The sequence below is a fragment of the Echinops telfairi genome, unplaced genomic scaffold, assembly GCF_000313985.2.
Source record: "Echinops telfairi isolate 266 unplaced genomic scaffold, ASM31398v2 ScPeMD7_4;HRSCAF=17, whole genome shotgun sequence".
NCBI lineage: Eukaryota > Metazoa > Chordata > Mammalia > Afrosoricida > Tenrecidae > Echinops > Echinops telfairi.
The window spans coordinates 39444422-39463125 of NW_022103900.1; the positions used below are offsets into that span (position 1 = coordinate 39444422).

An 18704-nucleotide genomic window follows, 5' to 3' on the forward strand; every position below is an offset into this window, starting at 1 on the left:
ATAATGGTTATGCATTGAGCGGTGGACTTCAAGGTTGGCAGTTTGAAACCACCAGCTGCTCATTGGGGGAAAAGATAAGGCTTTCTACTCATGTAAAGAATTACAGTCTCAGAAACCCATAGGGGCATTTCTATCCTGTCCTACAGGGTCCACATGAGTCAGACTCGACCCAATGGCAGTGAGTTTTAGACAGTTGACCTTAATGATGTGGGTGTAGCAAATCTTCCAGGATCTGCATTTGCTGGTGTGTTACAATTCAGAATGAAAAGAAACAGCTGTAAACATCCATTCATTAGAATATGGAATGCACCAAGTATTAATCTAGGAAAACTGGAAGTCCTAAAGAAAAAAACAACAAAACAGCATCCTAGGGATTACTGAGCTAACGTAGAATGGTAATGACCGTGTTGAACCTGACAATCATATGGTTAACTATGCCAGGAATGACAAACTCAAGAGGAATGGAACTGCATTCATCATAAAAACAACATTTCAAGATCTATCCAGAAGTGAAATGCAGGGTGATAGGATACTATCCATATACCCAAACAAGACGAAAGTAGAGAATTCTACCAACGTTTGCAATCTTAAAGCAATCCAATATGAAATCCGGATGCATTGATAATTACTGGTGGTTGGTAAGCAAACGTTGAAAACAAAGAGTAAAGATCGGTAGTTAGAAAATGCAGCTTTATGACAGACCCCAAACTGGAGATTGGATGATAAGATTTTTGCAAGAACAATAACTTATTCACCGAAAACACCTTTGTCAAAAACATAAGCTTCGACTATAGATGTAGACTTCCTCAAACAGAGGAATACAAAGGAATCAAGTGGACCGCATCTGGAGAAAGGCTCAGTATCATCAGATAAATAAAGGCTGTGTGCCAACTGTGGAGCAGTTGCTCATAGCAAATTCTGATAGAAGCTGGAGAAAAATAGAACAAGTCTGCAAGAGCCAAAATCTGACTGTGATGGGTGGAGATGATTAAAGAATCAAATCCAGTAACACTCATCTATGTATAAGAAAGAGCTTTCTATCAAGAAGTAATTATATATCAAGGAACTATATCCCAGGCCAGTCCAACTCAAGTCCACAAGTCTGATACTAGTCTATCCGTCCCTCTTCAGACTCACACAATGATACAGAATGCAGGAAGATCACAGGCCAGTGGGTGCAGAGCCGTGTGGATCCAAGGTTGGGTGGAAACGTGGCAGGGTTCTGGCAGCTCTCAGGGTCAATGGCAAATTCCCAGCAGGCAGGAAGTCCAAGTGGCAAAGAGCGGACAGTCCCCAGGGCCCTCCTTATAAGAAGGCCACTCACGCAAAAAGAGAGCATCAGGCTGTGAGTTGTTTGACAGGTTGGAATCCACACTTACATGTTTATACAGCTTCAAGTTGACATACAATTATCTATCTACCACAATGACCATGAGTATATCCCATCTGAATTTAGGAACCATCTCAAAAATAGTTTTTGAGAATCCAATGTCTGGAGACCAGAGTGGTTGTGGGGTGATATCAAGAACATACAAGGCTCCCCACTCACAACCCCCCCCACCCCACACGCCAGTGGCTTCAAACTGCCTTTGGTCTGGAGCTGTAAGGGATTCACACCTGTGAGTGTGAATGGTGTGCTCACGAAAGCTGAGGTAGAAAATAGCATGTCAGAGGCTCAGAGCCACTGCCCTGGCTTTCTCCCAATCATCGTCGGTGTACGATGAAGAAATGCCCCATAACCGCCACAATGAGTGCCGACGAAAACCAGGGGCTGAAAAGAGAAGTGTTGCATTCTATTTACAGAGATGAAAGTTTCCAGGAATTAAGTCTAGTTTCATTTTGATATAAAAAGGGAGAAAATGGTGATCCCAAAGCCTTCTATATAGAGGTAAGAAACGTATCCCCAAATAGCTCCAATTATATCTATGAATGTCTTTTTTAATAACACATTATCATCACCTGTAAAGCAGAGTAAATTAGCCAAGTTATACGAAGCAGTTAAAGTTCATCTGGGGGCTGCTATGACCTCTACATTATTAGAATATGTCAAGGACAATAAGAACAGTTCATGAAGAATTACTATCCCATTCATTCTATGACATCCATAAGCAGTGACATCTCAGTTGAAATTCCTAATACAGCCCCATGAAGTTTAAAAAAAAAAAGGGTTAGTCAGGGTGCAGTATAGCACCAATGAAACGTACAACTTTCCTCTAATTCTTTAATGCTTCCTTCCCCTCACTACCATGATCCCAATTATACCTTACAAATATGGCTAAACCAGAGCATGTACACTGATACAGAAACGAGCTGGAAACACAGGGAATCCAGGACAGATAAACCCCTCAAGACCAATGTTGAGAGTAGCCATACCAGGAGAGTAAGGGGAAGGTGGCAGGAGAAAGAGGGAAGCAATTACAATGATCTATATATAACCCGCTCCCAGGGGGATGGACAACAGAAAAGTGGGTGAAGGTAGACATCGGTCAGTGTAAGACTGAAAAAAAATTTTATAAATTATCAAGGGTTCGTGAGGGAGGGAGCGTGGGAAAGGGAGGGAAAAAAATGAGGAGGTGATACCAAGGGCTCAAGTAGAAAGAAAATGTTTTGAAAATGATGATGGCAACAAATGTACAAATGTGCTTGACACAATGGATGGATGGGTGGATTGTGATAAGAGTTGGATGAGCCCCCAATAAAATGATTTAAAACAAACAAAAAATAAGTCAAAGAAAAAAAAAGAGGAGCTGATATCAAGGGGCTCAAGAAGAAGGATGTTTAGAAATCGTTGATGCCAACGATTTCACATGTTCGCTTGATATAATGGATGTATGGATTGTTATAATATATGTAAGAGCCCCAAATAGAATGATTTATTAAATAAAACAAAATACAAAATAAACCCTTGATATCTGAAAAAAGAGAAAGAAAATGATGATGGCAACAATGTACAAATGCGCTCGACACCATGGATGGATGGATGGATTGTGAGAAGAGCTGTATGAGCCCCCAATAAAAGGATTTTTTTTAAAAGGACTAAAATAAAACAACTTTCAAAAGCCCAGAAATGTAAGCAGGCAGATAAGAGAGATCCCAGAGCATTTCAGCAAAACTGGTTTAAAGCTGATGCCTAACACTTGGAGTCTGAGACAAGAAAGCATCCTATCAAAAAGTAAATGGAGTTCGCAATCTTCCATTAGACTGCTTGTATTGATGTGGCTTTTTATAAAACACATTTTTTCATATGTTTCTTGAATTTAAGATGCAAGCGAAGCATTCGGGAAGTGATCTGGTTGTATTCAGTTATCTTCACAAACTTGCCTGAATAAGAGGTGAAAATGTTCCCGGTCAGTGTACTTGACGAAGGCTGCAATGGACCAATAAGGGAATAGTAAAGAATCAATGCTAATTTGTACGACCCGATTGCAGCGGAACGTGAGAAAGGCGTGTGATACCCTTTTCAAACCCGAATCCCAAGGGAGCAAAATGCTGCGTGAACTCTGCTTTGGCTGCATGATGTGTAATAATAGTCTTCTCATCATAAATACAGTCTTCATCTCTTCTTTATCTTAAGTACGGAAACATCAAGTGCTTCAAAGAAATGTAAACGCTATCCTTTGGACTTTACCATTATATATCCCATTCTTTGTAGTTCTTTTTTATTTTCCAAAGTGAACTGTTCTCTTCGTCAAATGATTATCTGTTTATGCTTCTCTCCTGATGTCTATCTAGATATTTAATCAGGAGAGCTTTCAATGGATGTGGAATAGGAGAACATTAAAACAAACAAACAAAAGCCTTCCAAATACATTGGCAAGCATCCTAAATAGAAGTACTGACTCTTATTTGAAATATTTCTCTTTTCTAGATCAAGTAAACGAGGCCTTATTGTTGGAAATAATACTTTAAATAAACTCCTACTTATCTGCTATTGTGATTTTAGTTATTTGATAAGTGAGGTCTTCTAAATGGTTTAGCAAAACACACACATTTTATTTCTTTTTAGAGGGTCTTTTGAAGTATACAATTTCTCAGCTTGAAGGTCTTTGTAATAATAGACATTAAAGCTTATAAATGCTAAATGGTAGTATGTGCTTGATTATTAAAAAACCATGTGTTAAGGAACCTATTGGTGTAGTTTTGACATTTCAGGAAAAGTTATTGAAGTGTCTGTGCCATTTACAGGGATTCTGTATCTATCTCTGTGTTAGCGTGGGTTTTCTAGAGAAGTAAAACCAGCAACACTTTTATGTGTGTGTACACAGAAGGAGATTTATATTGAGAAGCGGCTCACACAATTGCAGAGTAGATAAGTTGAGTCCGTTCAAGCCCGGCTTCTCCTGACTTGTGCAGCCATGGCAGAGGACAAGGAGAAAGCAGGGTAGTGGCTGCAGAGGCAAATTAATCCGAAAATGCCCAAATGAACCCAGCGTTGACAGTCTGCAATGGCTCCTGGCAGGTGACACAGCAGGAGCCGACACAACAGAAAACTAAAGGATCCAGGTCCAGCGGAAGGTGAAGGGTCAAAGAGAGCTCTGCTCTGCTTGGTTTCCCTCTTATACAAAGGACCACACCCGAGGAAGTGTCAGCAGCCTGAGACCTGATGGATAGGTTAGGTTTCACCACGAGCCTCACCCAGGAGTGTCTCGTTGATCTAAACTCTAAGCATCACAGACCTCCGCTTTTCAACTTGACAGTTGTACACAACTCTTTAACCATACATCATGAGACTGAGCCTCATGTGCTCGCGACATGGAATTAGGAGGGACTGGAAAAGGACATCATACTTGGTAAAGTAGAAAATGAGAAAGACCCTAAGTGAGATGAACTGGCATATTTGCTGCAATAGCAGGCTCAAGTAACAGCGGCGAGGCTAGCACAAGACCTAGGACTTTCTCCTTCTGTTGTACAGTGTCAAGGTAGCTCTGAGGTGAAGAGAACTAAATAACACCTAACAACAGCAACATGGGAGAATCCAAAACAGATCAAAAGAATCCATAGAGTCATGGTCGCAAAAGTGATTGGTGAAGGCCAACCATTTCAAGAGGTAGAGTATGATCAAGAACCAATGGTACTGACAGAAGAAGTCCAAGCTGCACTGAAAGCCTTGGTAAAAACACGGTCCTAGGAATTGATGAATGCTTCGACAAACTGATGCAGCACTGAAAGTGTTTTGTACTCTGTGTAAAAAGCTTAGAACTCATCACAATGCCAATCAAATCGAAGGGAGCCACATTATTACTAATGAAAGATGATCCAAAGAAAGGTGAACCTACAGCAGGTTGAAATTATGGAGCAAAATCATTAACATCACATGCAAGTAAAATTTTGGTGAAGAAAGTTTAAAAACAATTGTTGCAATCCATCAAGAGAGAGCTGGCAGAAATTCAAGCTGGATTCAAGGGCTTGGAATAAGGGATGTCACTGCTGACTTAGATGGACCTTAATGGAAAGCAAAGAAGACCAGAGACATACTTATCTGTGTCTAATTAACTACACAATGGCATGCAACTGTGTAGATTATAGCAAACTATACATAACATTGCAAAAAATGGAAACACTTCATGTGTTCATGGGGAACATGTACCACAAGTCGGTCATTCACACAGAACAAGGGGAAACCACGTGGTCTAAAATCAGGAATGCACATCAGAGGAATGTTTTTTCACTGTGCTTATTCAGTCTGTATGCTGAGCAAATCATCAGGTAAACTGCACTAAGTTGGGGGTGGGGGGAAGGCATGGCATTATGACTAGAGAAAGGTTGATTAACAACCTGAGATATGCAGACAACAGACACAACTTTTCTTGCTGAAAGCCAAGAGACTTTGAACCATATACTTATGAAGATCAAAGAGTGCAGCCTTCAGTATGAACTAGGCTTCATTGTAAAGCCCTAAATGTAAACTCCAGAACTATAAGGATCACCAATGAGAAAAGTGGTACAAACTTAGGGCCCTGTTACAGGGCATACACAGTCTCCCAAATCTTAGAAATGAAGCACATGCAGTGGAAGGAAAAATAGATGACTTGGACCTATTAAAAATAAAACACTTATACCCATCAAAAAACTTCCTCAACAGAGTAAAACAAGAGCCCATGAACTGGGTAAAAATCTTTAGCAATGACACAATGGACAAAGGGGCTGTGGTAGTTATATAATCGTTTGTCAATTTGAGAAGATTAAGAGTGTAGGGGTGGAGTCTAGCCTGTCAATCATTGTATAGCCAATGAGGCCTCTGTGTGGGGATGGCCTTCTCCTGAGGATTCTGGGAACTCCTGTATTCCTCCCTGGAGGCAGGAGACACTATCTCTCTCTGCTCACTCTCTGGGAGACATTACAGCTGACTAGACACATGGAACTACGCTAGTACCCTGAACTGGAGGAACCACGTGGGGGACCCCTGCCAGCGCTGAGATGCTTACAATGCCATTGGATCCACAAGACTTCCCACTCACTGCCCTGTGATCTTCCTGCATTCTGCATCATTTTATGTGTTTCTTGAGTTGGAAGAGAACTTTAGATTGGTATTGGACATATGGGCTAATATCAGATTTGTGTGCTTGATCTGTACTGGGCTGGGATGTTTTCTCAATATTCAACTGCTCTTGTATATAAAGCTCTTTCTCCCCCCTCCCTTTATTATTTAATTATTTAATATTTATTTTATTGGGGGCTCTTATAGGTCTTATCAAAATCCATACTAATATTCATTGTGTCAAACACATCTGTACATATGTTGTCATCTTTTTCCAAATATTTTATAAAGCACTTTCTTATACACATATGAGTCCAATTGAACATTAGACAAAGGACATAGACAATTCACAAGGGATGACACTCAAATGATTAACAAACACATGAGCATATTCTCACTAGCCATCTGAGATATGCAAATTAAAACAACCATGAGATAGTACCTTACATCCACAATAATAACCTAATGCAGGAAAGGGTAGAGAGAGAAAACAAATATTGGAAAAGGTTCAGAGAGATTGGAATTCAAACACAGATGGGATTATAAATATGTACACCTGTTGTGGGAAGCTACCTAAAACAACTGGGATTAGAGAAACCATAAGCCCAAGAATACCTTTGCTGGGCATATATCACAAACAAACAAACAGCCATTGAAGTGAGGCATTAACTAAGTCCACATGGAAGACACACACCAACCTGTGCTATCCAAAGGTTGTAAAGAACAGAATCCAAATCTGAAGGAGGGAATGTATCAGAGTTTAAATGCTGCACACCTGGTTTGCAGATGTACATTGATGTCAGTGGAAGCCCAGTATCTTTTGGCAGCTTCCCCACATGGAGTAAGCTTCGAGACAGACAGGAGCATTGTAAAGTGGATGGTGTCAGGTTTAGTTCGGTTAAAATGTAACACCTTATCATTTGATCTGCCTTTTGACCCACTTTAAAGTTGTTTCCTTTTTTTTTTTTCTTTTTTTTTAAACATTTTATTAGGGGCTCATACAACTGTTATCCCAATCCATACACACATCAATTGTGTAAAGCGCATTTGTACATCGTTTCTCAAAACATTTTCTCTCCATTTAAACCCCCGACATTAGGTCCTCATTTTTCCCCTCCCTCCCCGCTCCCCCCTCCCGCATGAGCCCTTGATAGTTTATAAATGGGTATTTTGTCATATCTTGCCCTGTCCGACGTCTCCCCTCATCCACCCTTCGGTTGTCCGTCCCCCAGGGAGGAGGTCACACACAGTTCCATGTAATCGGTTCTCTCTTTCCTACCCATTCTCCCTTTACCCTCCCTGTTTTGCCACTCACACCACTGGTCCTATAGGGCTCATCCGCCCTGGATTCCCTGTATTTTCAGTTCCTATCTGTACCAGTGTACCTCCTCTGGTCCAGCCAGTCTTGCAAGATAGAATTCGAGTCATGGTAGTGGGAGCGGGGAGGAAACCTTTAGGAACTAGAGGAAGATTGTATTTCTCATCGTTGTTACATCGCACCCAGTTGTTTCCTTTTAAAACATTTTCTACTTTCTTTTGGATGGAGGTTTTTCTGGTTTGTGTTGTCATGGTTGTTGATTTGTTTGTTTGCGTCCTGTTTGTGCTTTGTATGAGTGTTACATAATTCTATAAAGGCAGTGACTGGATGAATAAGCACCACGAGCATGTCAGGGGAGGGTGTGGGGAAAGGAGGAGCTAACAACAACAAGGACGAAAAGAAAATGCTTTGAAATAGACTGTGGTGATGGTTGCGCAACTCTTCTTCATAGGACTGGATGATTAAATTGTATGATATATAAAGTATGACAATAAAACATTTTAAATCAAAAGATGTACTGCATTGGGGATATCTGCTGTAAAGGACCTCTTTAACATGTAAAAGAGTAACGATGTCACTTTGAGCACTAAAAGTATACCTGACTCATGCCATAAAAAGTTCAGTCACCTCCTACAAAGTCATTTCATAGGCAGTCTCCTCATATGTAAAAGCTAACAGTGAATAAGGAGAAGATAATGAATAAAAAGATAAATCAACAAATAAGGAAGAAGGCAATGAATAGAAGAATTGATGCGTTTGAATTACGGTACTGAAAAAGAACACTGAATCTATCTTGCCCTGGAAGAAGTATATCTGTGATGCTCCTTAGAAGTGAGGACGGCATGCGACTTCATCTCATGTACTTTGGAAATGCTGTTTGGAGGGACCAGACCCTAGCGACGAGTGTCACGCTGCGGGAAAGGAGCGGCCCCTGGAGAAGGACATCACGCTTAGGGGAAGACCTTCGACAAGCTCAACTGACACCCTGGCTGTAACAAATGGTTCAACATAACAAATATGGGAATGATGCAGGACAGCACAGTCCTCCGTTCTGTTGTCCATAACGACACCTTGCAAAGAATGGTACCTGACAACAAAGCTGACCAGAGGTCATGGAGCATGTTCGAGGAAAGCGAGGGAAGCAGCGTGGGAGGGGGAGAAGTGGTCCCACAAGCACACATATCACACAGCTGTCTCATCAGATGCACGGTCAGCAGGGGCTAGGCTGCAGCCAATGTGGTGGGGAACCAAGCCACTGAGAGACAATATGTCCCTGCGTCTATACCCCCGCCCAAGATTATAACAAATCCCAAAGCATAACACTGTGTTTTAATCTCAGTCTTCTCATGCAAAATGGGAGGAATATGGGCCTAGAGTACTTAGCAGAGTCCCGGACATATTGAGACCACTCCTTGAAGGCAAATTAAACAAAAAAAATCCTCAATGCCATTGAGTTGATGCCGACCACTAGTGACTGTAGGGCAGGGTAGAACTGGCCCTGTGAGTTTCCGAGACTGTAACTCATTATGGGAGCAAAAGGCCCCATCTTTCTCTTGGGGAGCATCTGGTGGTTTCAAACTGCAGACTTGCAGTTACCAGCCCAATGAGTAACCCCCATGCCACCTCCAGGGTTCCTTGCTTAAGGGTAAGCTACCATAATTAAGATTAGAACTAGTACTCTACTACCATGAGTTTGGGGTACCTTTTTAAGACTTCCTCACCCCTGAAAAGGCAGTAAAGCTGTGTATTTTCCGTTGTATGACCTCAGGCTAACAGCTTAGCTCCCGTGTGCCCACCTCAGAAATGGGGTGATCATGGAGGGCCTGGGGGTCCCCCTAACAGTACTGTGCAGGCGGAGTCACAGGAGCCCAGACCAGAGGAGAGGGACAGGAGAAAAGTAGCCCCACCGGGCCCCAAACTCACTGGGTGCCGCATTGAAGATGGCACCGTCCAACTCATGTTGAAACCGGAGGTAGCCAGTTCAGGGAAGTGCTTGGTACATCGATGGCAACCTTGGCCTGAGTTACCCCTGAATGTACATATGCAACAAGAATGCACACTCCCAGCCAGTCCCCCCCAAACCCACCCCCTCTCGATGTCCTCAGGAGGGAGAACAGATAGGACAGAGCATTGTGGGCTTCAGGTACCACCTGTCCCCCAACAGGGCAGCCCAAACAAAATGCCTGCCCTCTGGACGAGGGTTCTCACTGCATGGAGATAAGGTCTTTGTGATGGGCCCCTTCTCCTTGCTACCTACCGGCTGTCAGTCACCCAGGAGTCTGGCCCCACCCTGGCAGGTGGGTGGGGTCACAGGCTGTTCTCTGCAGGCTTCAGCAGTCCTCGCCAGCACCCACTCTTCTCAGGAAACAGAGACACACACACACACACACACACACACACACACACACACACACGAGAACACACACATACTGGGGTGAGGCAGGGCAAGGGAACAGGACTTCAAAAACGATTGAAAAAAAAATTTTCATTCCATTTCTCCACTACATTTTGAAGCCCCTTCATAGATGCATATTTACACATGTACACACACACACACACACACACACACACACACGGAGATTCCAAACATTTCATGCAACAATCCCATTATTTCTTTTTTCTAACTTTTTATGGCGAATTGGATCACCAGTTTGACACACAGTTTGCTCCCACGCATCTGTCGCCAGCCCCTTCGTGTCCCATTCCCGATCCCACTCCGGGTTAACCCCACCTATCCGGGAACGGTGGAGGCTGCCGGGTGGCTAGCCAATCGGGAGAAAGAGCAGGCTGCCTGCTCTCAGGAAGACCCACGGCCTCATCAACCCAGGGGGCGTGTCACTGCGAGTCAGTGCTGCAGAACTGAATCACCGGCGGCGATGCGGCTGGTGGGGGGTTGTACACACATACTGTCACGCGCACACCCACACGCACACACACACACAAACAGTTCTCTACTACCAAGAAGAGGAGGCCGGGACGTGGCGGCTCCCGAGACCACGCTGAGCAGTCTTCAGTGAGTAAGCTACGGGAGGGAAGAGGGGTGCTGGGTCCGGGAAGGCAGGGTGCAGCGGGCTTCTGAAGGGTGAGGAGCTAGGCACAGCAGATAGCCTGGTGGCCGAGAAACAGGATTAGCAGCACTGTCTGCCCAGGGCTACTTCAAAGGGGAAGTGGTGTGTGCAGGGAGGCGAGGCTAGGATATTTATACCTATTGTGCATGTATGATTGATATGAAGGGGAGGCTCTCTAATCACGCAGGCAGAGGATGGGCATACGTCCACCACAAAACAACTCGGTCAGCACAGTAGCACAGATGGAGAGGGTCCTGCCGGGCAGTGGGCATGGTGGGGCAGGGCCCATAGAGCCAACTGTCCAGGAAGCCTCATCAGAGCCGCTTCAGGTCACTCCTGTCACTCTCCTCTCATCACAGCCCCTGAAATGGGCCAGATCCGAGCAGGGCTGAGGTGCTTCCGAAGGAGACAGATGCAGGGAAGGGCAGAGAGAGGCGGGGCTGGTGGCTGGACGGACCATGTGTCTGCCCACTTCCTTTCTCAGAAGCCCGACACAGTTCAACCTTTCTGAGACTCGGGTGTGTTGACGCCCCCCACAAGGGTCTCTCAGGACAAGTACTGGGCTGGGAGTCAGGGGGCTGGCTTGGCAAGTGAAATGGCTGGAGGTGCTGTGGAGGAGGAGGAGGAGTGGTCCTTCCCTGACCTCTCAAAGTTCCAGAGTCCTAATGGAAGGTTCTGGAATCAGCCCAGCTAACTACAGGCGTCCAGATGGCCTAAACAGGCCCCCAGAGCAGAAAAGCCCAGAACATTCAAACCTGCCCAAGGGTGTGAGTGCAGCGCCGGAATCAGGCCTGCTCTGTGCTGCACCTCAGGAGGAATCAAGACCAGGATCCAGAAAGAAACTCCCAAGGAGAAAGAGGGGCGTGGGTTTCAGAGGGAGGCAAGCGGCGGTAAGAAAACACCATGTCCCGGGGATGCTCCCTTCTCCCCAAGTCCTAGAGTGAATTCCAGCACCAACTTCATTCCTTTGGTCCCCCACAAAAACTCCAGACCTTTGTTCACAAAGTTCAATGTCCGAGAGGCTGGCCGGGTAGGAGGGTAGGAGGGAGTCTTTGAGGGCCCACTCAGAAGGTGAGGCCTTGAGGCAAAGGGGAATTACCTGGGAGCTTGCCATACCCCCGTCCTCACCCTGGGCCTCAGTACCGATCATAAGGTTCCATATTCTCAGTCAGCCAGGGCAGCGAGAGGCACCGGTGGTTTCTCTACCAGCACACGGGTGTCCGCTGTAGCTCTACCCCGGCCTGCGAACCCCCCCCATATACCTCCTACACAGGCCCTGGCCTGCACCCAGAGGATCCTATCCAGCTCATGCCCCTCCGGGACACCCACTGCCCAGCAAGCACATCTTACCTTAACTTTCCTGAGCATCTCCCCAGCACTTATTAGCTGGCTCAAGAAAGGTCAGATTTGTATGAGCACGGAGGGCTGGCTGGGTGTCACCATCCCACCCCTTCCTCCCCAGAAGAGGCTGCGGCTTTGGGGGAGGGCGGAGACAGGATGCATACCCTTGCACTTCAAGCTCCCCAGGCAGGTGGAGGCAGACAAGCAGAAAGAGGTCACTGTGAGACACCCAGCCAGGCTTTCCTGTGGACCAGGCAGCTGGGCCTGCTCTGAAGAAGACAGCCTAAGAATCACAGTAAGGAGGGGGTCCCAGAATCCAGCTCCCCAGACAGCTGCTCACAGACCCAGCCCCGGTCTCCAGTGCCCACCTGCCCCACGTCTCAGGATGGTTCCCCGGTTGTCTCTCAGGGAACTCTTCCGCTCTGCCTCCTGACCTTCTCTCCGCAGAGAGCTGTGAGCATCGAGACTGAGAGCACCTCCCTGCTTTTTCCGCCCTGGTGTTTGGGGTCCTGAACCGTCTCAGCCCTGCAGTCCTTGCCCAGGAAGACAGAGACGAGAGGTGCAGCAGGCTTGGCGGCTACCACTGGAAGCAGGAAGATGGTTGAAGGTTCGGGTGACAGTGGAAGTCTTGAGAGGACCACGCCCCTGAGAGGACAGGCCTGAACCAAGGCCAGGGTCCACGTGGGCAGGCAGAGATGGGCACTCAGACAGGTGAAGGGGGAAGAGACTTCCTGCATACCTTCCTGTCCTGCTCACTGGACTCCCAATGTCTAGACCACAGGCCAGTGGGCCATGGTTATACAAGGGAAGCCTGGAGTTACTGGGGACACACACTCCAGGTTCCTCCTCCCTCCTCCAGGCCCCTCTCCCCAACACCAGCTGCCCCTGCTCCCCAATAGCAGAAACACTCTCTCTGGGGCTGCCTTTACCGGCCTCCACCTCCTGGGGGACAAGGGTTGTGCCCAGTCTGAGCCATCTCAGCTGGCTCCAGGAGGCCCCGTGGAGGGTCTAGGCGGTCTCCAATGTGCTACCCCCACACTGGCTGAGCCATGGCAGCCCATACCAGAGAGGGAGTCAAGAGAAACGTAGACTCTCCAGGGCCAGCACTCAACTGGTGCCTCATTCAATATGCCCCCGCCCACCAATGAAAACATTAACCCCCCCCAAAGGCTCCAAGAATAACAAGACAAATTTCCACATACCTTCACCTTGACCTTGCACTAGTATTCTCCCATTGTTACCACTTGCCTTATATGCTTTATGTTTTTAATCTATCACTTCATTGATTAGTTGGTTTGCTTGCCCTGGTAAGTAAATTGCAGACATCAAATCCCTTCAGCTTCAAATGTTTCACCCCTAAATATGCCAGCATGTTCCCTAGGAATAGGAACGTTCTTCTAAAGACTGGCAACAATATTTGATAATATTTAATACATAATGCATATTCAACCCAAACTCACTGACTCACAGTGGCCTCAGACCCCGTGTTGTCCCCAGAGGCCCCAATCCAGGACCTACACATGGTTCACATATTGTCAGGGCTCTGGTCTCCTTTAATCCAGATTATTCCTCTGACCTCAAGCTTATTTATTTCTGTATTTGTTTACTTATTTTGGTCTCTTATGATATTGATATTGCAAACCAGTCACCTGGACACTGTCTCACATTCTGAATTCAACTGATTAATAAACTCCATGTGATTAAATTCAGGTGATTTTTTTCACGAGTGCTATGCAGGGTGTGTTATATTTTTCCAAATGCATGACATTGGGATGGATCTGAGGTAATTTTCCCCATTATTGATTGATTACTTACTCAGAAGAATAGTGAGTGCAGAGTTCTACTATTCAACTCCAAAGCTCACTGCCATTGAGTAAGTTTCAATTCACAGCTACCTCATAGGACAAGGTAAAACTGCCTGTGTTAGGCCAAGTTGTCTAGAGGAACAAATTCAATGATACTTAATGTATGCATAAGAAAGAGCTTTATATCCTCAAATAATCTTACATCAAAAGAAGGCATCCCAACCCAGTCCAACTCAAGTCCACAAGTCCAGTGCACGTTGGGGTCCTCTTCAGACTCACACAGCTGCAAGCCGGTGATGCAGACAAGTCAAGCAGGAAGCAGGACAACAGGCAGGGAGATGGAGAGGCAGAGAAAGATCACCTCTGTTCTTCTTGCTCTTATACAAAAGATTTGTGACATCAAGGAAGTGTCATCAGGCTGGGACTTGATTGACGGGTTTAACTCCACCCCTAGCCAGGAGTGTCTAGTTGACATAATCCCTAACTACTACACTGCCCCTGTGGGTTTCCAAGACTAAACTTCAAGGGAGTAGAAAACCTCATCTTCTTTCCGTGGAGTGGCCGGTGGCTTTTAACGACTGTCCTGTGGCTTACAGCCTAATGCATCATAACCCACTATTCCACCAGGGCTCATCCAGGCTGTCTAGGAGTAATAGAGTTTCCCTTTGTGAATTCCCGCCTGCATGCTAACAATTGTAAATCTTGCTACTAGACTTGGAGCGATTATTGATCAGACCCATCAGCTTGAGGGCAGAACTCCACATTTTGGAGGTGACAAATTCACCAGCTTTTTCTATCTTATAAATCGATACACCAAAATGGATCTAATGTCACATTAGGTTTAAGATATTTCATTGTTTTAAACAGCTCTTATCATAACCCTTTAAAAAAACACATGAACACACAATTTAGCACATCTGAACATAGATTTTTTCTTTAAAAATGTATGTGATACCAGGAGGGTAAGGGGAAGGAGGTGGTGGGGGAGGAGGAACCAATCACAGTGATCTACATATAACCCCCTTCCAGAGGATGGACAACAGAAAAGTGGGTGAAGGGAGACATTGGTCAGTGCAAGACATGGAAAAATAATAATAATTTATAAATTATCAAGGGTTCATGAGGGAAGGAGGATGGGGGAGGGAGAGACAAAAATGAGAAGCTGATACCAAGGGCTCAAGGAGAATGAAAATGTTTTGAAAATGATGATGGCAAATGTACAAATGTGCTTGGCACAATGAATGTATGTATGGATTGTGATAAGAGTTGTACAAGCCCTCAATGAAATGATCCCAAAAAAAGTATGTGAACTTCTAATTATAGCAAACATTTGTTATAACTTACAGAGATCTTGATCCTAAAATTATATAATTAAAAACATGCAAATAACAATCTATGTTGTTATATATAATTTCATTATAATAGTAGGCTATGCTCACTGCCATCGAGTTGATGCTGACTCATGGCAACCCTGTGAGGGTAGAACTGCCCCGGTGACTCTTTATAGGAGTAGAAATCCCTGTCTTTCTCCCACAGAGCGGTAGGTGATTTCTAACTGCTGACCTGCGGTTTACACCTGAATGCATAACACTATTCAAACAGGGGGCTCTTATTAATCGACACAAGCACCATTCTTCTAGATGATTACACAGTGAATGTTTTCATGGTGTGAATGATTAAGCCCAAGTCTGACCAGTGCTTTTGGCCAGTTGTCATGGAGTCGAATCCACACAAGGCCACTCCATGTGTGCCACGGAGCTGCACTCCCGGGGGTTTTCAATAATTAATTTTTCAAAAGGCCTTTCTGCTGTGGCGTCTCTGGGTGGACTTAAATGCCCAGCCTCTCAAATATGTCAACTATTTGTCCCCAGCCAGGGGGACAAACGTTTATTTCCACAGAGGACCAGTTCCATAGTTATCTGGGAGTCTGATAGAAAACTCCAGGGCTGCTGAATCAGACCACTGAATCCAATTTTGCACCTGAACATCTCCCCAGACTTTCTGTAAGCACACAAAGGTCTGTATTTGTGGCCTCCGCCTTAGACCAGTCTTCCACAGGCTGTGCTGTATCTTGACCTCTCTAGACCTCACTTCCTCTCTACTCCCCAGCAATCTTCTATGAAAAAGAGCGCTCCCTGGTCTAACCTGTTGGAGCAAAAGGTCCCTCTGGGCTCCGGCTCTGTTTTATTCATTGAGTTATCATCTGTTACCACTATTATTTTTTTTTCATTTGTTTGAAATGAACTTGTGTGTCCCTAAGGAACCCACGTCCACTTCAGTTGTACTTTTCCTACTTTTACATTTTATAGCCACTCGCACCAATGTGAGCATTCACTCTTTTTTAAAAAAAATGTTTTTAACTTCATTTACTTATTTACTTTGGTTTTTAAAGGAAACATACTCTTAGCAGCTGCACAGCACACCTCATCCAATCAAATCAGCAACAGTATCGATTGAAACCCCCCATAAAGGGCATCCTTTCTTCCTCCTTCCACCCTTCTTCTCTCCCTCGTTCCCTCCAGAAGTTCCTGTGTCTCCCTCTAACGGCTCCCATCCCTGTCCCTGGGTTTCTCTGAGTTTTTAAAGTTTTATCCTTCGGTGTGAAAGTCACTTTTCTTTTTTTTGTTATAATACTGATGTCATTAAATTTATCTTTATAAGATTAACTAACTTTGCTAAGCATACTGTTCTCTACCTTTTAAATTTTTTCTTTTCCATGAATTCTATTTTGTTTATATATGTATCTGAAGTGCTGAGTAAACCTGACCCTTAGTAGATGCAACTTTTTCTTTTTAAATCATTTTTTAATTAAAAAATTTTAAAATCATTTTATTGGGGGCTTGTATAGCTCTTATCACAATCCATCCATCCATCCATTGTGTCAAGCACCTTTGTACATATGCTGCCATCATAATTTTCAAAGCCTTTTCTTTCTACTTGAGCCCTTGGTATCAGCTCCTCATTTCCTCCCCCTCCCCCCTCCCTCATGAACCTTTGAAATTTTATAAATTGTTTTCTGTTCTCTACTTTTGTCCATGTCTTGCAGTGCTTGACAGAGTAGTCATTTTTTAAAATTGATGCATAAAATACATGTGTGCACACACCAGAATTTATTTATCCATTCTTCTCTCCCCATCGTTTTACTATTATGGAAATTACTGCAGTAAAGATAGGTGTGCATATGACTGTGTTGTGTTCTTCATTTCATTAGGGTATACACTCAGTAGAGCTAACTGTATTTGTATTTGCTTAAGGAATCACCAAATGAATTTCCACAGTGGTTGTACAATTCTACAGTCCCACCAGCAATGTATGAATATGTCAATCTCGCCACATCCTCTCCAGCATTTATTATTTTGTGTTGGTGCGGCAAAGATGGTCAGTGTGAGGCGATACCCTAGTGCTGTTTTCATTTGTATTTTTTTACTGAATGAACATTTCTTTATATGGTTGCTGACTGCTTGGATGTCATCTTAAACTGTGTGACATGCCTCGTGCCCATTTTTTGGAGTGAGCTATTTGTATTTTTCCTATTAAGGTGTAATTTTCTACAGATTTCTTTGATGTCTCATAGCTCTGGCTAAGGCTTTCAGTACATTATGAGACAGGAGTAGTGGTAATGGGCAACCCGGCCTGGCTTCTGTCTGACGGGGTCAGTGTTTCCATTTCTCTCCGTTAAGTGAGATGTTGGTCCAAAATTGGTTTGGCATATATGCCCTTTTGTTGTGGAGGAATTTTCCTTCTATTCCTATTTTGCTGAGTGTTTTATCAATAATGGGTGTTTATCAAATGCCTTTTCTGCATCAACTGATATACTCATGGTTTTTATCGTTCATTTTATGTGGTGGATTACATTGATTATTTTTCTAATATTGAACTATCCCTTTTGTTGACACTGTTGAATTCTGTACAACTTTACTGAAAATCTCGGCATCTATATTTATCAGAGAGATTAGCCTATAATTTCCAATATTGGTGATGTATTTGCCTCAAGGTTATACTGGCTTCATAAAATGTGTTTGGTGACATACAACTTTCCTCTAGTTCTTTGATGCTTCCTCCCTCCACTATCATGATCCCAATTCTACCTTGCAAATCCGGCTAGATGAGAGGATGCACACTGGTACAGATAGGAACTGAAAACACAGGAAATTCAGGACAGATGAACCCCTCAGGACCAGTGGTGAGAGTGGTGATACAGGGAGGGTGGAGGAAAGGTGGGGTAGAAAGGGGGAACCGCTCATAAGGATCTACATATAACCCCCTCCTGGGGGACATACAACAAAAAAGTGGGTGAAGGGAGATAGGACACTGTAAGATGACAAGACAATAATAATTTAAAAATTATCAAGGGTTCATGAGGGACAGGCAAGTAGGGAGGGAGGGGGAAAATGAGGAGCTGATACCAAGAGCTCAAGTAGAAAGCAAATGTTTTGAGACTGATGATGGCAACATATGTACAAATGTGCTTGACACAATGGATGGATGCATGGATTGTGATAAGAATTGTATGAGTCCCCAATAAAATGATTTTTTTTTAAATGAGAGGAGACCAGTCAGTTGGTGTGTGAAACAGAAGGATTTCTCCCAAGTTGTCTCCCCCAAATATATGCCAAACTTAGCTGCTTGCGAATGACTATATACTGGAGGTCATCAGAAGTAGATCAGGGGTCATTCTCCCTAAGAGTTATCAG

The 18704-nt window shown here is 44.3% G+C and overlaps 1 protein-coding gene, 1 long non-coding RNA gene and 1 pseudogene across 13 annotated transcripts in view; 2 read left to right on the top strand and 1 right to left on the bottom strand.

The window, feature by feature from the left end:
• Positions 1-18704, bottom strand: part of BIN1 (bridging integrator 1) — a 97547-nt gene that overhangs the window by 28022 nt on the left and 50821 nt on the right. The gene's annotated exons all lie outside the window — the stretch shown is intronic.
• LOC105978721 lies at positions 1748-3134 on the top strand (annotated as a pseudogene).
• Positions 10706-13928, top strand: LOC123522628. Its single transcript, XR_006680865.1, has 2 exons — positions 10706-10809; positions 12653-13928. It is a non-coding gene; the product is annotated as an uncharacterized LOC123522628 (long non-coding RNA).